General features: G+C 42.9%; 1 protein-coding gene across 1 annotated transcript in view; it reads right to left on the bottom strand.

Moving 5' to 3' along the window:
• Positions 1-24,050, bottom strand: part of IPCEF1 (interaction protein for cytohesin exchange factors 1) — a 140,290-nt gene extending 116,240 nt beyond the window's left edge. Inside the window, exon 1 of the mRNA XM_038769087.1 lies at positions 23,986-24,050. The gene's annotated coding sequence lies outside the window, so the exon portion shown is untranslated. The remainder of the gene's footprint in view (positions 1-23,985) is intronic.
• Between the last annotated feature and the right edge of the window lie 842 nt (positions 24,051-24,892).

The raw sequence follows: 24,892 nt of genomic DNA, 5'->3' as shown, positions 1-24,892 counted from the left end.
CAGTGCTCTGCACACATTAAGTGCTGAATAAATACCAATGATTGAGAAATAAAGTGGGTGAGCAGTCAGTCAATTGTATTTATTGACTGCTTATTGTGTGCAGAGCACTGTACTAAGCTCTTGGGACAGTATAGTACCACAATAAACTGAAACATTCCCTGCCCACAATGAGCTTACAGTCTAGAGAGCAGCAGCAGCATGGCATAGTGGATACAGCACAGGTCTGGGAGTCAGAAGGTCATGGTTTCTAATCCCTGCTCCACCAGTTTTCTGCTGTGTGACCTTGAGCAAGTTGCTTCATTTTTTGTGCCTCAGTTCCCTCATCTGTAAAATGGGGATCGAGACTGTGAGCCCCATGTAGGACAGGGACTGTGCCCAACCCAGTTTGCTGGTATCCACCCCATTGCTTAGTACCATGCCAGGTGCCTAGTAAGCACTTAAAAAATACTATAATTATTATTATTATTGTTACTATTACTATTATCATTATTATTAGGGAGCACCATTACAGCAAGCAAGAGCCTATGAAAAGTGATAGAAATCGGTTTGGAGCATGTATTTCCTGTAATGGCACTCTGCAGCATAAGTTCTGGATCACATGACGCACACTCTAGAGAGTTTCCAGGGCTGGAGGGCCAAATTAAGGAGGGATTGGGGGTGAAGGAATTGAGTTCAGTGGAAATGGGTTATGAATTTTTATATCAAGAGATGGGAGGATAGGTAAGGAAACAAGTTGTGGTCTGATGGCTTGGGATAAATTCAAGGGGTCTAAAGTTTGGTAGGGTCTGCGGGGGAAAGAGAACAGTTATGCTATGTATGGGTGAGATGAGTGTGGGTAAAATGGCAGGTTAAGGGGGCTGTGGTTAGAGAGTGGTATTTCCTAGTCGGTGAGGGTAGAAATGATGAGATGCAGTGTGTAGGCAAGGTCATATAGACCGGGAGGTCTGTGGAGTGGAGCAGGGAGAAGAATTAGGTAGTGGGTTGTCCCAGGCAACATCCACTTGGATATTGAAGACCCTGAGGATTAAGATAGAAGGATAGAAGGAAGGAGAGAAAGGTGTCAATATTGCTTCAAATAGTGGAGATGAATCTAGAAGTGGTGGTGGATGCCTGTGACTAGTAGTTGGAGTTGAGAAGTGTTAGAATCCAGGGAAGTTTTCACCTCTTCAGGTTGCATTTGGGACTACACTGCTGTATTATTATTATTATTATTACTATTATTATTATTATTATTATTATTATGGTACTTGTTAAGTGCTTACCATGTGCCAAGCACTGTACGTAGCACTGTAGATGCAAGATTATCACAAAGGGCAAAGTCCCTGTCCTACACAGGACTCACAGTTTAGATAGAAGGGAGTAGGATTTAATCCCCATTTTACAGATTAGGGAACTGAGGCACAGAGAAGTAATAATAATAATTATGGTATTTGTTAAGCGCTTACTATGTGCCAAGCACTGTTCTAAGCACTGGGGTAGATTCAGGGTAAACAGGTTATCCCATGTGGGGCTCACACTTTTAATCCCGATTTTACAGATGAGGTAACTGAGGCCCAGATAAAATAAGTGACTTGCCTAAGGTCACACAAGAAGACAAGTGGCAGAGGAAAGTTAGAACCCAAGTCCTCTGACCCCTCTGTGTGTGTGTTTTTCTGCGCGCGTGCGCGCGCGCGTGTGTGTGTGTGTGTGTGTGTGTGTGTGTGTGTGTGTGTGTGATTTTTAGGGTATTTATTAAGCACTTACTATGTGCCAGGCTCACAATCTTAATTCCCATATTACAGAGAAGGGAATTGAGGCACAGAGAAATGAAGTGACTCTCTCAAGGATACACAGCAGACAAGCAGCAGAGCCGGGATTAGAACCCAGGCCCTTCTGACTCCCAGGCCCATGCTTTTTCATTCATTCATTCAATCATATTGACTGCTTACTGTGTGCAGAGCATTGTACTAAGTGCGTGGAAAGTACAATTTGGCACTTTGCACTAGCCCATACTGCTTCCTACTGAATGTCACTGAACTGGGCCTAAAATAACTGATCACCCTAAATTCAATATCTCCCCAGAGTAGGTATGGAATTAAGGGCTCCCCAAGCCACCCCCCTGACCAATATTATCTCTGAACTATATGTACAAATAAATATAAAATATATATTCATGTATTCCCTTGTAGTTATGCAACTACCCACGCAGTACTCTAACAAACCATTGCTGTTGATAATTCTGCTAGCACCAATGCATCAAATCTCAAACACAAAACTGGCTAAGATTTTTCAACATGGTTTTCAATGTTCTGGTTGCATACCAAGGGTTTCGACTCCATTAGAGAGAAATGCATAATAAAATCCTTTCTAATCTTTCCTCTCTAATCTGCTGCTATTTATAGACTTTCTGAGTCTTTACATTTGGTTGTATTTATCTGGACATGCAAGCCATGCATGTTAAACTTCAGACCTATAATTTGTGGCTTCCCATCTCCTTGACTGCTCTGGACTAATTCTCCTAAGGCCATTATTCCAGTTAAATATTTACATATACACAGAGTGCATGAGCAAGTGTTCAGCATATTTCACAGGATTTAAGAGACCTGCATGTGTTTCCCATCATGACAACATGGTGAAGATATTTGCCTACTAAACATTTTCAAATACATTTATACACAACATGTTTCTGCACTCATTCCAGAGCTGCTTTCTAGTTAGAAAAACAAAAGATAGGATTGCCTCTTCTCATGCCCTTTTCCTCTTCGCCTCAGTTCTCTTTCTTCAGGATCTACTCTTACTATATCAATCATCCTTTTCCAGTGAACATGGGCTGTTTCTTGTACATGGCCTTATTTTAACAGTGTTGGAAAAATGCATGACTAAACAGAGGACATCAGAAAAATGTTATTTTAAAATAAAAGAGCTTCCAAATAAAACTCCCAACTCCTGGTATGTTTCTTCAGAGATCTCTGTAATTATGTCTGAGGAGGAGGAGATAGCGCTATGGACAACATTCTCCTCAAATTAAGAAAAATCCTTGGTTTATATTTTTACTAAAGAATGCTCGCCAACAATAGCATTTTGGAGCATTTTATTTTATGATCTCAAAGCACCTCACAAATAGTCATCCTACACTTTTCAACATTCTGGGTAAGGGTATGAATCCCATTTTAGACTAGAGTGGTATTCACAAGCAGCAGGATTAAGGACTTTAGACCTGCGGGAAACTTGACCCGAATTACCTTTTGTTAACCAACTTAACAGAACACAACGTATCAAACTTCAACTCACATATTTTTCTAATCACCTTGGTAATCTAAGTTGGCATTTCTTTTTAAATTGTCAATTAATCCCCCTTTTTTAAAAAAAAAAAATAAGACCTGTGATGTCAGAGGGTAAATTTTATTTTGGCTGCCCTGTAGAACTGTGTCCTTTTGACCCATGGAAACATGTCCTATTAATTCTCATTATTTCAGGACCAATAATCAGCCCTTGACAGTCTTGTAATTGGTCCAATGGAAAGAATGAGATCAATCCATCAATCATTGGTATTTATTGAGCGCTTATTGGATGCAGAGCAAGGTACCACATGCTTGGAAGAGTTCAACAAAACAGCGTTGGTAGACACGGTCCCTGCCCTCAAGGAGTTTACAGTCCAGTGGTGGAGACAGATGTTAAAATGAATTACAGGTAGGTCAAGAGACAGTATGTAAGGATAAACAGTGCTTGGCACATAGTAAGCGCTTAACAAATGCCATTATTATTATTATTATTATTACTATTATATGTACATAAGTGCTGTGGGGATAGGGTGATTATCAAAGTGCTTAAGTCCCAAGAGCATAGGTGACCTAGGAGAGGGAAAAAATAAATCCTGGCCAGGAGAATCAATCAATCAATCAATTGTATTTACTGAGCGCTTACTGTGTGCAGAGCACTGTACTAAGCACTTGGGAAGTACAAGTTGGCAACATATAGAGACAGTCCCTACGCAACAGCGGGCTCACAGTCTAAAAGGAGAATGATAGAGCATGGGCCTGGAAGTCAGAAGGTTCTAATCCAGACTCTGCCATTTTTCCTGCTGTGTGACCATGGACAAGCCGCTTCACTTCTCTGTGCTTGTTACCTCATCTGTAAAATGGGGATTGAGACTATGAGCCCTATGTGGGACAGGGACTGTATCCAACCCAATTTGCTTGTATCTTAGTACAGTGCCTGGTACATAGAAAGTACTTAAGTACCAGGGTGCTGATTATTATCATTATTATTGTTAATAGTTAAAGAGTTCCTTGAAATAGTTGTACTAAAACTCTCAGGGGCACCTTGATGTAATGGGCAAGGTGGGTATTTTGCCAATTTATTAGAGGGAAAAAGAAAGGAGAGGAATTAGGCTGGATCCGCAAGGTTCAGAGGCTATGTGGGAACCTGAAACCTTGGAGTCACTGTGGATAATGGCACCCACCACAAAATGGCCACTTCGCTTTCCCCTACAACCAAAGTGTCACATCACTTCGCAACATTTCAAAAACAAATGGAATTTCTATATTAAAGTACTTTCATTTTTCATTTGCATTTGCAACCTTTGTTCACGCCCACCTCAGACCCACATCAGTTATATATATTTTCATAAATGATTTATTTATGTTAATATCTGTCTCCCGCTCTAGACTGTAAGCTACTAGTGGGCAGGAATCATGTCTCTGTTACACTGCACTCTCCCAAGCTCGTAGTACAGTGCTCTGTACACAGTAAATGCTCAGTAAATACCACTGGTTGAAAAAGATTGAACCAAACTAATTTTGGCTCTTCATGAAGCAGTCTAGTTGTTGAGTTTTCCTTGCCAGTTTGCTTTTCCACTCCAACATTCTCCATCCTTGCCAAATCAGGTGTGGTGGTTCTGCACACAGCAGACACTTGATAATTACCACTGACTGAGATGAGAAGCACTTATTCATTCATTCAAGTGCTTATTGAGTGCTTACGGTATGCAGTATACTATACTAAGCACTTGGGAGGGTACAATTTAACAATAATGACAAATTCCCAGCCCACAACAAGCTTTGAAAATGGAGCAACAAAACCTATGTCCTCAGTTGCAGTTCCAAGATTTCATTCCAGGTGTCTCACAGAGATTCTCTGCAAACTTTGAGGAAAGTCATTTCAGTTTCTTCCGAAGTAATTTGGAGATATTGGTTCTCATTTCCCTAGTTTCCAAATCACAACATTAATTCTTTCAGGCCACTGGGAGAGAACACTTAGCACACATTTCATTGATTCCTCTTTAGAGCTGGGTCTCACACCAAGTCACACTTACCACACCATTTTATTCCACAATGACTGAGATTTTTTTTTGGCTTTTTGCCAGAAACCTCAAGCTCCTTTTGTCCCTATGAGGTATATTCCCTGAGGCAAGGAGTTGGTAAGGCACAGAGTTACACTGAGTAACCAGGTGAGTAAAGAGGAAAAAAAAAATTGTGGTATTTGTGAAGCACTTACTATAGGCCAAGCACTGTACTAAATGCTGGGCTGGATACAAGCAAATTGGATTGGACAGTCCCTGTCCCACATGGAGCTCACAGTCTCCATCCCCATTTTACAGATGAGGTAACTGAGGCAGAGATAAGTGAAGTAACTTGCTCATGGTCACACAGCAGACATGTGGCGGAGTCAGAATTAGAACCCATGAACTTCTGACTCCCAGGCCCATACTTTATCCACTAAGCCATGCTGCTTCTCAAGAGAGATAAGAAGAGCATCAAGTCTGATAGTACTTCAAGGAGTAGGGAGTGGTACTCAGTGTCAAAAGTGTATGAGAAGGATCAGATGTACTGAAACCCTTGGGACTTGGCAATAAGGAGGTCATTGGTAAGCTGGGAGAAAACCATCTCAGTGGAGTGAAAGGGCTAAAAGACTGATTTCTGTGGGTCAGAAAGAAAGTTGATGGAGAGGATCTAAGACTTTGCCTAAGTTTGGGAGTAGGGAGATGAGGCATTACCTGGGAGGTACCGTGGGGTCACAAAAATTTATTTTAATGTGGTAGAAAACTGGGGTGTATGCGAAGGTAGAGGGTGCAGCCAGACCAGAGTGAGAGGTTGAACAAATGAACCAACCAATGGTATTTACTGAGAGCATACTGTGTACAGAGCACTGAACTAAGCACTGTAGAGGACAATATTCATTCATTCAATCATATTTATTGAGCGCTTACTGTGTGCAGAGCACTGTACTAAAAGCTTGGGAAGTACAAGTTGGCAACATATAGAGACGGTCCCTACCCAAAAACGGGCTCACAGTTTAGAAGGGGGAGACAGACAACAAAACATGTAGACAGGTGTCAAGTCATCAGAACAAACAGAAATAAAGCTAGATGCACATCATTAACAAAATAAATAGAATAGTAAATATGTACAAGTAAAATAAATAGAGTAATAGATCTGTACAAACATATATACAAGTGCTGTGGGGAGGGGAAGGAGGTAGGGTGGGGGGATGGGGAGGAGGAGAGGAAAAAGAGGGCTCAGTCTGGGAAGGCATCTCGGAGGAGGTGAGCTTTCAGTAGGGCTTTGAAGGGAGGAAGAGAGCTAGCTTGGTGGATGTGTGGAGGGAGGGCATTCCAGGCTAGGGGGAGGACGTGGGCTGGGGGTCGATGGTGGGACAGGGGAGAACAAGGTATAGTGAGAAGGTTAGCAGCAGAAGAGTGGGGGGTGCAGACTGGGCTGTAGAAGGAGAGAAGGGAGGCGAGGTAGGAGGGGGCAAGGTAATGGAGAGCCTTGAAGCCAAGAGTGAGGAGTTTTTGTTTGATGCATAGGTTGACTGGCAGCCACTGGAGATTTTTGAGGAAGGGAGTAACATGCCCATAGCATTTCTGCACAAAAATGATCCGGGCAGCAACATGAAGTATAGACTGAAGTGGGGAGAGACAGGAGGATGGGAGATCAGAGGGAAGGCTGATGTAGTAATCCAGTTGGGATAGGATGAGCAATTGAACCAGCAAAGTAGTGGTTTGGATGGAGAGTAAAGGGCAGATCTTGGCGATGTTGGGGAGGTGAGACCGGCAGGTTTTGGTGATGGACTGGATGTGAGGGGTGAATGAGAGAGCAGAGTCAAGGATGACACCAAGGTTGCAGGCTTGTGAGACAGGAAGGATGGTAGTGCCATCTACAGTGACAGGAAAGTCAGGGAGAGGGCAGGGTTTGGGAGGGAAGATAGGGAGTTCAGTATTGGACATATTGAGTTTTAGATGGTGGGCAGACATCCAGATGGAGATGTTCTGAAGGCAGGAGGAGACACGAGCCTGAAGGGTGGGAGAGAGAGCAGGGGTAGAGATGTAGATTTGGGTGTCATCAGTGTAGAGATGATAGTTGAAGCCATGGGAGCAAATGAGTTCACAAGGGAGTGAGTGTAGAGAACAGAAGGGGACCAAGAACTGACCCTTGAGGAACCCCTACAATAAGGGGATGGGATGGGGAGGAGGAGCCTGCAAAGGAGACTGAGAATGAATGGCCGGAGAGATAAGAGGGGAACCAGGAGAGGATGGAGTCTGTGAAGCCAAGGTTGGATAGCATGTTGAGGAGAAGGGGGTGGTCCACAGTGTCGAAGGCAACTGAGAGGTCGAGGAGGATTAGGATAGAGTAGGAGCCGTTGGATTTAGCAAGGAGGTCATTGGTGACCTTTGAGAGGGAAGTTTTGGTGGAGTGTAGGGGATGGAAGCCAGATTGGAGGGGGTCAAGGAGAGAGTTGGCATTGAAGAATTCGAGGCAGCGGGTCTAGATGACTCATTCTAGAACTTTGGAAAGGAATGGTAGGAGGGAGATAGGGCAATAACTAGAAGGGGAGGTGGGGTCAAGAGAGGGTTTTTTTAGGATGGGGAGACGCGGGCATGTTTGAAGGCAGAGGGGAAGGAACCAGTGGAGAGTGAGTGGTTGAAGATGGAAGTTGAGGGAAGGGGCAAGAAATTTCATAAGATGAGAGGGAACGGGGTCTGAAGTACAGGTGGGGAGACACTATCCCTGCCCTTGAGGAGTTTCCAGTCCAAATAGCAGCAGGGAATATGAGGAGAAAAGGAGCAAGTGATTCTAGGAAGTGTGAAAAAGTAGAACCTGAGGTGAATTTTAAGAGGAGGCAGAGACCACCTCTGGAGGAACTTCTGGGAAACAGGAGACAGAAAAAAAAGTGGCATTAGAGTATATAGAGTGACATGGTGCCCTGCCTATATTGTACTCTCCTACTCACTTAGTATGTGCTTTGTGTGGCTTCAATGACCATCTCTATGCAGATGATTCCCAAATCTACATCTCCAGTCCTGATCCCTCTCCTCCTCTGCACTTTGCTCTTCCACATTTCCTCCTGCCTTCAGGACATCTCTACTTCTACCTCAAACTTAACATGTTCAAAAACAGAACTCCTTATTTTCCCACCCAAACTCTGTCCACCCCCTGACTTTCCCATCACTAGACCTCCTCCAGGAGGCATTCCCAGATTGAGCCCCTTTTCCTCTCCTCCTCCTTCCCTCCCCATCGCCTCCACTCCCTCCCTCTGCCCTGCCCCCTTCCCCTCCCAACACTTGTGTATATTTGTACATATTTATTACTCTATTTTATTAATGGTGTGTATATAGCTATAATTCTATTTATTCTGATGATATTGACACCTGTCTACTTGTTTCATTTTGTTGTCTGTCTCCCCCTTCTAGACTGTGAGCCCGCTGTTGGGTAGGGACCGTCTCTATATGTTGCTGATTTGTACTTCCCAAGCACTTAGTACAGTGCTCTGCACACAGTAAGATCTCAGTAAATACGATTGAATGAATGAATGTAGACAGCACAATAATAATAATAATAATAATGGCATTTGTTAAGTGCTTACTATGTGCAAAGCACTGTTCTAAGTGCTGGGGAGGATACACGGTAATCAGGTTGTCCCATGTGGGGCTCATAGTCTTAATCCCCATTTTACAGATGAGGTAACTGAGGCACAGAGAAGTTAAGCGGCTTGCCCAAGGTCACACAGCAGACAGTGGCGGAGCCGGGATTTGAACCCATGACCTCTGACTCCCAAGCCCATGCTTTTTCCACTGAGCCACGCTGCTTCTCTAACCATCCTCCAAGCATGTAAACTTGACATTATCTTTGACTCATCTCTCTCATTCAACTCACAGTCAATCTGTCACCAAGTCCTTCACAATACTGCCAAAATCCATCCCTTCCTCTCCATCTAAATTGCTACCACATTATTCCAAGCACTTATCCTAACCCACCTTGATTACTGCATCAGCCTCCTCTCCCTGCTTCCTTTCTCTCCCCATTCCAATCCATATTTCTCACTGCTGCCCAGATCATTCTTCTACAAAAATGTTCAGTACATGTTTCCCCACTCATCAAGAACCTCCAGTGGTTGCCCATCTGCCTCCACAAACAGAAACTCCTTACCATCAGCTTTAATGCACTCAATCACTTTGCTCCCCCACCTTATCTCCCTGATTTCCTACTACAAACCAGCCCACACACTTCACTCCTCTGATGCAAACATACTCACTGTACATCAGTCTTGTCTATCTTGCTGCAGACCTCTCTCCCACATCCTGCCCTCCTTGAAAGCCCTCCCTCTTCCTTTCCAACAGACAATCACTCTCTCCAACTTCAAAGCTTTATTGAATGCACATCTCCTCTAAAAGGCCTTCTCTGATTAGGTCCTCATTTCCTCTTCTCCAACTCCCTTCTGAGACTCCCTTGCACTTGGATTTGAACATTTCATTTACCCCTCTCTCAGAACCACAGCATTTATATACACATTTGTAATTTATTTATATTAACACCTGCCTCCCTCTTTAGAGTGTGAGCTTGCTGTGGGCAGGGAATGTTTCTACCAACTCTCCCCAGGGGAAAGCACAGTATTTCACACATACTAAACGTACACTATATATGATTGATTGTTTGATTGTTCTGCCTCTGGCCTGTAACACCCTCCCTTTTCACATTGAGAAGCAGCCAGGTCTAGTGGCTAGTGTCACAGAACTGGGAGTCAGAGGACAAGGATTCTAATCTTGGCTCTGCCACTTGTATGCTGTGTGACCTTGGGCAAGTCATTTTACTTTTCTGTGCTGCAGTTACCTCACCCGTAAAATGGGGATTAATTCTGTTGGCCCCATGTGGAACAGGGACTGTGTCCAACTTGATTAACTTGTATCTACCCTAGTGCTTAGTACAGTGCCTGGCATCTAGTAAGTGCCTAACAAATACCATATCCACAGCTGACAGATGATCACTCTCCCCACCTTCAAAGCTTTTTTGAAGGCACATCTCCAAGAGGCCTTCCCCAAGTAGGCCCTCATTTTCTCTTCTCTCATTCCCTTCTGCAACTTCCTGTTGTGCTCCTTTTATTCACCCCTCCCACAGCCCCACAACACTTATGTACATATCCTTAATTTATTCATCTATATTATCATCTGTCTCCCCCTCAAGACTGTAAACTCATTGCGGGCAGGGAGCATGTCTACCATCTCTGTTACATTGTACTCTCCGAAAGTACTCTGCACTAAGTAAAATAAATACGATGGATTGTTTGCACACAGTAAGTGCTCAATAGACAGCACTGATTGATTGATTGACAAATTAATTGAATACCAGCTGCTGCTGCCCAAAGCTGTGTAAGGGGAGCCAGGAACCGTGCTCTATTCACCTAGTCTTGAAGTCTGCTCCTTGCCCAGGGCTAATAGATGGTAGAACTCTGGATCACTCATGACTCAAAAGAACACTCATGAGTCCAATAAAGGGGACAGTTGGGAATGGTTGAAAACAGGAAAAGGAAGTACAATGGAGCCAGGGGATATCGTAGGCATCAATTTTTACTGAAAAACATGGGGAATCTGAATCCCTCTGATCAAGGCATCAGATTCTGAGTCTTTGTGCTCCCTCCTAATTCTGTAGACTGTTAACACCCAGACAACCTTATAAATCCCCACATCAAAATGATACCCCATAGGGATCTCATTGAACAAAGTTTAGGCTGCTACCTCCTGTCTCTGCTGTTAATGGATCTTTCCTTTGGGCATTCAAATGCACCCAACTGTCTTTTTCAAAAATGTATTTTTAGCATTCATCTATAGAACCCAATTAATTTAATTGACATACCTTAAATATACCAATTTCTCTTGATAGGAGGAGCTCCTTTAGGGTGAATGTGGCTTAGTGGAAAGAGTATGGGCCTGGGAGTCAAGAGACATGGAGTCTAATCCTGGCTCTGCCCTGTGCCTGCTTAGTGGTCTTGGGCAAGTCACTTAACTTGTCGGTGCCTCTGTTTCCTCATCTGTAAAATGGGGATTTATTACCTGTTCTCTGCTATACTTAGACCATGAGTTCCATTCGTTCATTCATTCAATCGTATTTATTGAGCACTTACTGTGTGCAGAGCATTGTACTAAGCGCTTGGGAAGTACAAGTTGGCAACATATAGAGATGATCCCTACCCAACAACAGGCTCACAGTCTAGAAGGGGGAGACAGACAACAAAACAAAACATGTAGACAGGTGTCAAAACTGTCAGAATAAATAATATTGTAGCTATATGCACATCGTTGCCAACTTGTACGTCCCAAGTGCTTAGTACAGTGCTCTGCACACAGTAAGTGCTCAATAAATACGATTGAATGAATGAATTAACAAAATAAATAGAGTAGTAAATATGTACAAGTAAAATAAATAGAGTAATAAATCTGTACAAATATATACAAGGGCTGTGGGGAGGGAAAGGAGGTAGGGAAGAGGGGGGATGGGGAGGAGGAGAGGAAAAAGGGGGTTCAGTCTGGGAAGGTCTCCTGGAGGAGGTGAGCTCTCAGTAGGGCTTTCAAGGGAGGAGGAGAGCTAGCTTGGCGGATGTGGGGAGGGAGGGCATTCCAGGCCAGGGGAAGGACATGGGCCAGGGACCAATGGCAGGACAGGTGAGAACGAGGCAAAGTGAGGAGGTTAGTGGCAGAGGAGCGGAGGGTGAGGGCTGGGCTGTAGAAGGAGAGAAGGGAGGTGAGGTAGGAGGGGGTGAGGTGATGGAGAGCCTTGAAGCCAAGACTGAGGAGTTTTTGCTTGATTCATAGGTTGACAGGCAACCACTGGAGATTTTTGAGAAGGGGAGTGACATACTCAGAGCGTTTCTGTACAAAGATAATCCGGGCAGCAGAGTGAAGTTTAGACTGAAGCAGGGAGAGACAGGAGGATGGGAGGTCAGAGAGGAGGCTGATGCAGTAATCCAGTCGGGATAGGATTAGAGATTGAACCAGTAAGGTAGCGGTTTGGATGGAGAGGAAAGGGTAGATCTTGGCGATGTCATGGAGGTGAGACCGGCAGGTTTTGGTGACAGATTGGATGTGTGGGGTGAATGAGAGAGTGGAGTCGAGGATGACACCAAGGTTGCAGGCTTGTGAGATGGGAAGGATGGTAGTACCATCTACAGTGATGGGAAAGTCAGGGAGATGACAGGGTTCGGAAGGGAAGATAAGGAGCTCAGTCTTGGACATATTGAGTTTCAGATTGCAGGCAGACATCCAGATGGAGATGTTCTGAAGGCAGGAGGAGATATAGGCCTGGAGGGAGGGAGAGAGATGCGGGACAGACACTGTATCTGACCTGTTGCAGATTTTTTATCTACACCAATGCTTGACACATAGTAAGCACTTACAACTATTCATATTTTTCCCTTTCTTGGAATGGGCCACAGCTTTGGACAAAAACATCAATCTCATTCTCATTATGGGTTTAATAGCCTCACAGTCTTTCAGCGAAATCTAGTGCTCACAGAGTAGATCCTGTCCGAAAATCTGCCAGCATCAATACCTCTCCTGACAATGGACTATCATCTGGCAGAAATGGCCCTGATGCTTGAGAGAGTGTGGTTTGGCTCACACGATCTTTACCCAATATAAATCCACTCAGCCAGAGTTTTGTTTCACCAGGTTTTGATGAACCTTTATACTCTGCTACTGGGCCAGTGTGATTTGTTACAAATCTGCAAAGGCTTTGATCACACTTTGGTCACACTAAGGACTTTGATCACTCTAGAGGAGAAACCACCAGATAAGCAGTGGAGCCTAATGGATATAGCACAGGACTGGGAATCTGAGAACCTAGGTTCTAATTCTTCTCTACTACTTGCCCACTGTGTAATCTGAGGTATGTCAGTGAAATTATTTGTGCCTCAGTTTCCTCCTCTGTAAAATGGAGTTCTCCCTTCCCCTTAAACTGTGAGCCCGATGCGGGACAAGGAACCATGTCTGATCTGCTTATATTGTATCTACTCAGGGCTTGCCAAAGCAATCAATCGATGGTATTTGCTGAGTGTTTACTGTGTGAAGAGCTCTATACTAAGTTTGTGAGAGAGTACAACATAACAGAAACACTGAACCAATACCATTTTTTAATTACTATTATAGTAAAAAAGTGCATTCTTTGAAAGTTGCTGCAAAAATAATCTGAATCAAAACCTGGATAGACTGTTTAAATTCCTTCAGAGTGAGTTCTGTTTTAGGGACTTTTGTCTGCCCAAACTAAGAAAAAATCTTTCCTGTCTTTGCTCAATTATATTATTTTTTAAAAACACATACTGTGTCAGACACTGTACAAAGTGCTGGGGTAGAGACAAGCTCATCAGGTTGGACATAATCCATGCCTCACTTGGAGCTCACAGTCTTAATCTCCATTCTACAGATGAGGAAATTGAGGTACAGAGAAGTGAAGTGACTTGCTCAAGGTTACTTAGTAGACAAGTGGTGGAGCTGCGATTAGAACCTAGGTCCTCTGACTCCCAGGTCCAGGCTCTTTCCACTAGACCATGCTGCTTCACTGACTTTAGATTTCTAATGATTTATCTTTTGAGTGTAAGTAGCATCCCACTATCTCTCCCAGAATGACTTTCATCACAATTTCTAGCTAATTTAGGGTTACACACTGACATTTTGGTACCTTGGCCACAGTGTCCACTTGAGCCACCCACAGGAGGGTCTTAAGTTTTCATCTCTTCTCGATGATGACCCAGAAGAAGAGAATTAGGTAGCTAGATAATTTTCTCGGGCCAAAACCACCAGATTTTACATTTACAGAGAATCCTTTTGATGGGCATTCTAAGAACAAATGAAAGAAACATTTGACCTCTTATGCCTCCTTCTCAGATCCTTAAGATAACTTAGAGACCTCAGAAGCAAAGAAACTAGAGTAACATTGGCACATTCCTTTCACCAGTTTCTCTTTGTACCATTAAAATAACACTGAGAGTTGGGAAAAGTGAACAGAAAATCATTTTACTTAAAACAGTACTGTCTAATGGAAAGAGCATGGGCCTGGGAGTCAGAGGCCCTGGATTCTAAATCCCAGTTCCACCACATGTCTGCTGTGTGATCTTCGGCAAGTCACTTAACCTTTATGCCTCAGTTACCTCATCTTTAAAATGGGGATGAAATCCTATTCCCTCTTACTTTGACAGTGAGCTCCATATGGGACAGAAACTGTGCCCAACCTGAAAAACTTGTATCTACCCCAGTGCTTAGAACAGTGCTTGAAGTCTAGTATGTGCTTAGCAAGTGTAGCAACAATAACAAGAATCATAATCATCATCATCACCATTAAATAAAAAACAATGTTCTTTCTGGTTTCAGACACAGATGAGTGCAAGATGATGATGATGGTCTAAGGTCTTAATAGTGACTGACCTGGTGACTTAGGGCCAGTCTGCATTTCACTTCACACTGTGTAAAATGAAGGTAACAGCCAGACCTACTTCATAGAATAGAGGGAGAAATAAGGCATTTCTCAAGGCCTAAAAGCATTACTAGTATTATGGTGACAGAAATGATTACATATTTCTAGGCTATGAAAGCAGCCTGGTGTAGTGGAAAGAGCATGGGCCTGGGTAACAAAAGCACAGCTTTTAGTTCCAGCTCTGCCATTGGCCTGCTCTGTGACCTTGGACAATCTTCTAGGCCTCAGTTTCCTCATCTGTAAAATGGGGATAAGATACCAACTCTCTCTTGCTCATCTTCTAGATTGTAAACTCCTTGAAGGCAGGGATCATGTCTACCAACTCTACTATATTGTATTCTCCACAGTGCTTAGTACAATGGTCTGTACATAGTAAGTGTTCAATAAATGCTATCAATTGATTGATTGATTAGCTAGTTAACCCCTGGTGAGACAGGAATTTTGTCCAATTTATTTATTCTGTAACTACCCGAGCATGTAACAGCTTGCTTAATGCATGAGCTCTTAATAAATGCCACTGTTATTTTGTCTCAAACAAATGCCAATTTTATTCAATCAGATTACTTGAAGTGCAACTTTTTAAGCACTAAAAGAACATTGTATTTTCATAAGCAACTAAAAGCACCCTTTTCACACATCAGGAACTCATCAGAACCAGCTTCTCAGGTAATTCTCGCCAACTTTTTCAGCCCAGTATGGAAGGAAAATAAGAAGATTATTTTTACGTAGACTGACACTCACTTGATTACCAAAAACAATAACAGCCTTGTTCTGTGAAAACTCTCATGCCACCAAGGGGTGAAGCAGCACGTGATGAACAGAATAGTTCTTTGGTAAGAGGGAAAGATTATAATCTGAGCACGTCAGAACAAGTCTCAGATCTTCACTATAACCGCCTTATATTTACCTCTGTGAATAAGACACGGTTTTCTTCAAACTGAAAATCCCTCTCACAGCTCTTATGAGACTGATACTCATGAGCATAATTTCAAAAACCTGCTGAACAATATTTAACCTTTTGTACCTTTGTGACAGGGAGTGAAAAGAGTCTCTTCTCAGTAGAAATAAGAGAAAAGGCAGAGGAATGTTTATGAAGGAAGCCTACTTTTCACGAATAGAGAAAACTACCTGGGTTCTACAGAGTAAATCAGTGACATAGCAGAATCAAAACTCTGACTTTGAAAGAGGAAGATAGAAAGAGAGAATGAGAGAGACAGGCAGACAGAGACTGTGTCTATATCACATCCTAGTACTTTTTCCCTAACACTCAGTGCAGTTATTTGCATACATTGGCCACTTAATAAATAATACTGGTAGTATTACTACTACTACAACTCCTGAGAGAGAGGAAGAACATAAAATCTCATCTAGAGACTTTAACCTTGGCTCAAAATATTTCCATCAACAGGATACACAAGTTTTTCTCCTGTCTGCTATATAGTATTCTTATTAGTAGCAGAGAAGTATTGAATTTCATGAAACTATATTGAACTAAATGAGATAATAATAATAATAATAATACTGGCATTTATTAAGCACTTACTATGTGCAAAGCACAGTTCTAAGCACTGGGGAGGTTACAAGGAAATCAGGTTGTCCCACGGGGGGCTCACAGTCTTAAATTAATCCCCATTTTACAGATGAGGTAACTGAGGCACAGAGAAGTTAAGTGACTTGCCCAAAGTCACACAGATGACAATTGGTGGAGCTGGGATTTGAACTCATGACCCTTGACTCCAAAGCCCATGCTCTTTCCACTTAGCCATGCTGCTTCCCCAGATATTATATAGTACTTCAGACTGGTGTTTCCTCAGCTACCTTCCCGGGACTTTCACAAATTAGAGTTCTCTCATAAACCATTATTACCCCCTTCTTCCCTGCAAGCACATAAAAGACAAAAAATAACTTGGTGTCTATTGCTCTCTTTTGTTAAGATGGAATCAAAGGTACCTCTTGAGCTCCTCCTGTCAGCAGCTACCCAGCCACGATTTGCGATGCTGAGAACACAGTGGAGAGCTAAGGGGGATACTGATGTAGGAAGAATGCCATCGCAGTACATTCCTGAGGTGGAACCCAGACCGAAACCTTACGTAGTTTCATGCACTGAAGCACCTGACAAATGTGATCATCCTCCAGAGTTTACATAGTCCTAACAACTTCCCTATGAAAGAAAATAGGGATGAGTCTGATTCTTCCCATAAACCTGATAAAGGAAAAAATTATGTTTCTCTCAATTCTGGCTTTAATTAAAAAAAAAAAACACTAAAGGAGTTCCAAACACCCCTTTCTTTCTTTTCTTTCTTTATCTTTTTTTTTAAAGAAACGGAGCTTTGAGAGCCTTGAGAGATTTCCCTGACTTTCCTCCCCTGGCAATCTGAAGCTGGGAACTGAAATGTTTTGCCTGAATTCCCACATCTCTTATGCAAATTAAGTGCCATTTCCCATCAGGGGCCTTTAAATTTCCAATTCACCGAGACTTGCCAACCACAAGTACAACAGATCAAGTTCCTCTTCAGAAAAAAAAAAAAAAAAATATATATATATATATATATATATATATATATATATATATATATATATTCTATTGCAGGGAGAGGTGGTAATCGCTTGCTGTGGAGGTGCCAATAAACGAGAGCAGAAACTAAATTACAAATAATCGCAGAGGATAAACAATAAAAATAATTTATCTACTGAATTAGGGCCATGGTTAGTACAGGTCAAGAAGCAACAAGGGCCCTGGATCCTGTATTTTAAAGGATGTTGGAGTTCATCAATCAATCAATCAATCAGTGATATTTATTGAGTGCTTCTTGAATGCAGAATACAAAGGGAATGGGGGAGTTCAATAAAAAAAGTTGGTGGACATGATACCTGACCTCAAGGAGCCTATAGTCTAGTCAGGGGTGAAAGGCACTAAAATTACAGGTAGGATTCCTGAAGGAGATGTCATTTTAGTAAGGTTTTAAACGGGGAGAGAGGTGTTCTGCCAGATAAAATGGGTCAGAGAGTGCTGGGTATGAAGGAGGGTGTGAGCAAGGGGTCATTCAGTCATTCAATCACATTTATGGACCATTTACTGTGTGCAAAGCACTGTATTAAGTGCTTGGGAGAGTACAATATAAGAATAAACAGAAATATTCCATGCCCACAATAAGCTATGAGGGAGATGTGATCGAAGCACAGGTTGTTGTGATAGGAGTGAAGTGTGTGGGCTAGGTTTTAGTAGTAGAAAAGCAAGGATAGTTAAGGAGAGAGCTGATTGAGTGCCATAAATTCAATCAATGTTGACAAGTTTCAGCTTGATGAGGAGTTGGATGGGCAACCACTGGAGGTTTTTGAGGAGTGGGCAGATGTGCACAGAGTGATTTTTTTTAGAAAAATGATCTGGATGGCAGAGTGAAGTAACGACTGGAGAGGGCAAAGGCTGGAGGCAGGGAGGTCAGAAAGAAGCCCAATGCAACTGTCAAGTCAGGATATGAAAGTGCTTGGTCCAGTGTGACAGCAGTTTGGATGGAGAGGAAAGGTTACTTTCTAGATGATCTAAAGCCATTATTTTGTATCTACCCCTATGCTTTGGAGAGTGTAGGAGAGTGGCAAAGAGTAAGCACTTAACAAATACTATTATCATTTTACTATTATTACTACCACTAGGGAGTTGGCTTAACAGCACCCCCACCACACACACACACACACACCCCCAAACAAATGTATTTATTTAGTACTCTTTGTGGAATACTGTTACCCTCTCAAGGTCGCAACTGGAAAGTTTCCAGTACTCTATCAGTCTCAACTATGGGAGGGAGAGTTGAGCAGAGGCATACCCATTCTATTCCTAGCTTGGCAGGCAAACTGCTACAAGTCAAATCTCACCTGTGCTGGGAAGCAGCAAGATGGGAGAGAGATGAGGGTGGAGATTCAAGTTTACTGCACAGAAGAAGGCAGTGGTAAACCACTTCCACATTTTTACCAAGAAAACTCTATGGATACACTGCCAGAATGGCTGCAGATGGAAATGGGGTGTTCTGGGAGAGATTTGTCCATGATGCTGCTATGGGTTAGAGATGACTCGACAACATAAGACAAGACTAATCATTTCAACCAAGTCCCTATCTTGTAGCAGAGTTGCTTAGTGGAAAGAGCAGAGCACGGACCCAGAGTTAGAGGACCTGGATTCTAATTCTAACCCCAGCTCAGCCAGTTGCTTGCTGTGTGACCTTGGGCAAATAGTTCAACTTCTCTGAGCCTCAGTTTCCTCAATGGTAAAATGAAGACTCAATACCTATTCCCCTTCTTATTTCTACTATGAGCCCCATGTGGGGCAGGGACTATGTCTAATCTGAAAAGCATGCATCTACCCCAGCTCTTAGAACACTGCTTGGAAGACAGTAAGCACTTAAGTGCTTAGTACAGTGCTCTGCACACAGTAAGTGCTAAGTAAATACTATTGAATGAATGAAACTGTAATAATAATAATAATACAACCTAAGACACATAAATAAAACAGACAGGAAAACAGCAAACCAAGGCTACCTAAAGACATCTGCAACATACCAGCTCTCACTATATAAAAATGTACCTCAAATGGAAGTTAGTGAGCCAAGATAGAATGTGTCTGTTTATTGTTATACTGTACTCTCTCAAGTGCTTAGTACAGTGGTCTGCACACAGTAAGTGCTCAATAAACATGATTGAATGAACAAATGAATTAAAAGAACTTATGATAGAACAGTGAGTGAACATAGGTCATCGAAGCTTCAGGTCAGGCGACATTCAAGTATGAGATATTTCTGGAGGAGGTGAGAATGATGAGGGCTGGAAAGAAATTAGTGAGCTTTCAGTGAGTGAATTGGAGAGAAAGGAAAAGGAAGAAAAGAGTCAGAAATCTTTAGGGTTATCAAAATAATATGAAAGATATTAAAATGTTTTTGTCATATCAATTTGCAGTGTCAATAGTATTCATTGAGCACCCTGTAGAGAATACTTGGAAAGCATATAAAAATAGTTTTATTTGATGTGATCTATGCCCTTAGGAAGCTTGCACTCTGATGGAGGAAATGGAATACTGTTTTAAGCACCAGGAAGAGCACAATATAAATATCACATTAATTATTATTATTATTATTTTTAATGAAAAGGAATAAGCTGACATATGTTGTCTAAACATCCAGTAAGTCAAACCTGTCATTACTGTTAGTTGTGGCACTGCAAAGTGGAGGGCAAAATTTGCATGTTTGAGGAATTATGGGAAAAGAGAATTAATTTCTCGGTAATCCAGGTCCCTCAGTCTTTTAGATTTTTTTAGAGCTAAATGAGAAGTAATCCATGTCCAAAGAGTGGAAGGAGGAGCTGAGGCCTTCTTTAACATCAATCACATTTATTGAGTGCTTACAGTGTGCAGAGAGTACCATAAAGCTATGTACTTTTTTTATCTTCCTCAATCAACCAATTCATTCATTCAATCATATTTATTGAGCACTTACTGTGTGCAGAGCACTGTACTAAGCACTTGGGAAGTACAAGTCAGAAACATATAGAGACGGTCCCTACCCAACAACGGGCTCACAGTCTAGAAGATATTGAGTGCTTACTATGTACAGAGCACTTGGGAAGAATACAATACAACATAATTAGCAGGCACATTCCCTGCCCATAATGACCATAGCCAAGTGCTATAATGAATTTAATTTATTGTTTTCCAGCAGGTGTATGGCATTCACTTCCTGTGAACTGCTCATAAGCAAGGCAATCTGTGGTATTTCTCGTGTACTTATTCCATGCATAGCACTATAAAAGGCAATTGGAAGAGTACGATAGAGTAAATAGATCTACTCCTTGCCCTCAAGAAGCTTATAATTTGGTGAGGGAGATAGATATTAAAATAAATTACAGATAAGGGGACTAATCAAGTGTAAAGCTCAATTCCATTGGCTTCCAGCTTCAATCCTCTATCTGCCTAGGAGGACCCTAGCTTGATCCCGCGACTTCTTCCCATTATCGCCCCATCTCCCTCCCATCCTTCCCTTCCAAACTCCTAGAGCAGGTTGTCTACACTCACTGCCTCTAATCCTTCAACTCCAACTCTCTCCTGGACCCCCTCCAATTGGGCTTCCATCCCCTCCACTCCACCCAAACTGCCCTCTTAAAGGTCACCAATGATCTCCTGTTTGCCAAATCCAATGGCCTCTACTCCATCCTAATCCTCCTCAACCTCTCAGCTGCCTCGAACACTGTGGACCACCCCCTTCTCTTGGAAACATTATCCAACCTTGGCTTCACTGACTGTCCTCTCCTAGTTCTCCTCTTATCCCTGGCCATTCATTCTCAGTCTCCTTCATGGGCTCCTCCTCTGCCTCCCACCTCCTAACTGTGGAGGTCTCTCAAGGTTCACTTCTGGGTTCTCATCCATTGTCCATCTACACCCACTCTCTTGGAGAACTCATTCGCTCCCATGGCTTCAACTACCACTTTTATGTGGATGATACCCAAATCTACATCTCCAGCCCTGATCTCTCTTCCTCTCTGCAACCTCACATTTCCCCTTCCCTTCAAGACATCTCTACTTGGACATCTCCATCAAGATGTCTGCCCACCATCTAAAACTCAATATGTCCAAGACTGAACTCCTTATCTTCCCTCCCAAACCCTGCCCTATCCCTGACTTTCCCATCACCGTTGACGGCACTACCATCCTTCCCGTCTCACAAGCCCACAACCTTGGTGTCATCCTCGACTCCACTCTCTCGTTCACCCCTCACATCCAATCCGTCACCAAAACCTGCTGGTCTCACCTCTGCAACACCGCCAAGATCCGCCCTTTCCTCTCCATCCAAACTGCTACCCTGCTCGTTCAATCTCTCATCCTATCCCGACTGGATTACTGCATCAGCCTCCTCTCCGATCTCCCATCCTCCTGTCTCTCCCACTTCAATCTATACTTCACGCTGCTGCCCGGATCGTCTTTGTGCAGAAACGCTCTGAGCATGTTACTCCCCTCCTCAAAAATCTCCAGTGGCTACCAATAACCTAAGCATCAGGCAAAAACTCCTCACTCATAGCTTCAAGGCTCTACATCACTTCGCCCCCTCCTGCCTCACCTCCCTTCTTTCCTTCTACAGCCCAGCCCACACCCTCTGCTCCTCTGCCTCTAACCTCCTCACTGTGCCTCGTTCTCGCCTGTCCCACCATCGACTCCCTGGCCCACATCCTCCCCCTGGCCTGGAATGCCCTCCCTCCACACATCCACCTAGCTAGCTCTCTTCCTCCCTTCAAAGCCCTACTGAGAGCTCACTTCCTCCAGGAGGCCTTCCCAGACTGAGGCCCCTCTTTCCTCTCCCCCCTCCTCCTCCCCATCCCCCCACCTTACTCCTTCCCTTCCCCACAGCACCTGTATATATGAATATATGTTTGTACATATTTATTACTCTATTTATTTTACTTGTACATATTTATTCTATTTATTTTATTTTGTTAATATGTTCTGTTTTGTTGTCTGTCTCCCCATTCTAGACTGTGAGCCCGCTGTTGGGTAGGGACCTTCTCTATATGTTGCCAACTCGTACTTTCCAAGTGCTTAGTACACTGTTCTGCACACAGTAAGTGCTCAATACAATTGAATGAATAAATGAATGAATGTCCCCTGTCACCTCAAGCTTAACATATCCAAAGCAGAACTCCTTATCTTCCCACCCAAACCCTGCCTTCCCACTGACTTTCCCATCACTGTAGACAGCACTACCATCCTCCCAGTCTCACAAGCCTGTAACCTTGGCATTATCCTTGACTTCTCTCTCTCACTCAGCCCACATATTCAATCTATCACAAAATCTTGCCAGTCCTAACTTTACAACATTGCTAAAATCTGCCCTTTCCTCTCCATCCATATTGCTACCATGTTAATATAATCACTCATCCAATCTTGCCTGGATTACTACATCAGACTCCTTGCTGACCTCCCAGCCTCCTCTCTCTCCCCACTCCAGTCCATACTTCACTCTGCTGCTCAGACCATTTTTTTACAAAAATATTCAGAACGTCACCCACTCCTCAAAAAAACTCCAGTGGTTGCCCATCCACCTCCACATCAAACAAAAACTCATCATTGGCTTTAAAGCACTCCACCACCTTGCCCCCTCCTACCTCACCTCACTACCCTTCTACTGCAGCCCAGCCCACATGCTTTGCTCCTCTAATGCTAACCTTCTCACTCTGTCTTGATCTCACTGATTTCACTGCCGACCCCTAGCTCACATCCTGCCTCTGGGCTAGAATGCCCTCCTTCCACAAATCTGACAATTACTCTCCTTCCCTTCAAAGTCTTATTGAAGACAAATCTCTTCCAAGAGGTCTTCCCAGATTAAGCCACACACACATTTTCCTCTTCTTCTACTCCCTTCTGCTTCTCCCTGACACACTCCCTTTGTTCTCCCTCCACCCCAGCCCCAAAGCATTTATGTGCATATATGTAATTTATTTATTTGTATTGATGTCTGTCTCCCTGCCTCTAGACTGTAAGGCTGCTGTGGGCAGGGAATGTGTCTATTATTGTATTATACTCTCTCAAGCATTTAGTACAATGCTCTGCACACAGTAATCACTCAAATAAAATTTAATGAGGTAATGAAAGAACACAGTTGCATAAAGCTGAACAAGATTCTGAAGCTGATGTGCAGTTTAATGATGGTATTTGTTGAACACTTACTATGTGAAAGCACTATTCTAAGTGCTGGGGTAGATACAAGCAAATTGGGTTGGATAAAGTCCCTGTCCCACAGGTGGCTCTCACTCTTAATCCCCATTTTATAGATGAGGTAACTGAGGTCCAGAGAAGTGAAGTGACTTACCCAAGGTCATATAACAGAAAAGTGGTAGAGGTGGGATTAGAACCCAGCTCTTTCTGACTCCCAGGTCCATGCTCTATCCACTAGACCATGCTGCTTCCCTAGGCACTGCATCTGAAACAGTGACAAGCCTCCTACCAATTCCTAACCTGGCTTATTGATGGACACAGAAGTTCCAGAGATTTAGAACTTAGCCAAGAGGGCAGGAAAAACATTTCTCTGCCAAGGGGAGGGTAGTGGTTGAGATGATCTCCCAAAATCTCTTGTAGTCCCTTAAATCTAACCTCTCCACAAGGCCCAGTTAATCTCAGGTGATACAGATTCTTGGTTAGAGCCAGTCACACTGAATCCATGCTAGATGGAGTGGCAGTTCCTACTCCCAGAATGCCCCTCTCCAAGTGGATATGAAAGTATTTGGGGCAACGACTCACCACTGTGGAATCATTCAGCTTCTATATGGAGGTTTGATTTCCTGGTCTCCTTATTCTAGATCCAGTCTTTCTCCTGCACTGATTTCTCACTTCAAAAGAGTAAGTACTTGGTGTTCCATTTGAGGAGCTTGGTTTTTAAGTGAAAAATCTACACTGTAATACCTAGACTTCAACCAAATGGAACAACCTCTCTCTCTAGCCTCTCCCATTTCCTTCGCCAAAGATGATCTAGGTTAGTTCTGTGAGTTAATATCCAACCACAGAAAACACTGTCTTATAGAGTGACAGCCAACCAGGGATGGTGCTAGACATTCTGGCATTCCAGAAAGAAGGAAGGGAGGCATAAGACATTGAACTATAAACAAAAAGAGGAAGTCAGAAAGAGAAAAGAGGTATCCATTATTCAATACCTGTTCTCCTCCTGTTTAGATTGTGAGTCCCCTGGAGAACAGGGACTGTGTCTGACCCAATTATCTTGTATCTACCCCTTAATTTGTACAGTGTCTGGCACACAGTAAACACTTTATGCCGTTATTATTATTATTGATAATAAAGATGAGACAGGTCAATCCAGGTTCCATCACTTATTCTCCAGGACTAACTTTAACAGAAAGGACGAAGATCTGATGTTAATTTAAAGCATACTTAGAAGAGAGTTAGAATCATAGGGCTGGAAATAGTTTTGAGAAAGAGCTTCCAACTTTTTTTAGAAATTGTACTCTTACGGTGTACAGGTTTCACCCTACGTACCTCTCCAAATTAACATATCCTCTTACACAAACTCTCTTCTCCCATTCCCCACACTCTAACACCCCTACTCTCCCCAAAATCAGTCAATCAATCTTATTTGTTGAGTGCTTACTATGTGCAGAGCACTTTATTAATCATTTGGGAGAGGTCAGTATAA

Source organism: Tachyglossus aculeatus, chromosome 2 (genome assembly GCF_015852505.1).
Source record: "Tachyglossus aculeatus isolate mTacAcu1 chromosome 2, mTacAcu1.pri, whole genome shotgun sequence".
NCBI classification, from domain to species: domain Eukaryota; kingdom Metazoa; phylum Chordata; class Mammalia; order Monotremata; family Tachyglossidae; genus Tachyglossus; species Tachyglossus aculeatus.
Note: the sequence above shows the minus strand (reverse complement) of the source record. Positions and strands in the feature narration are given on the sequence as shown.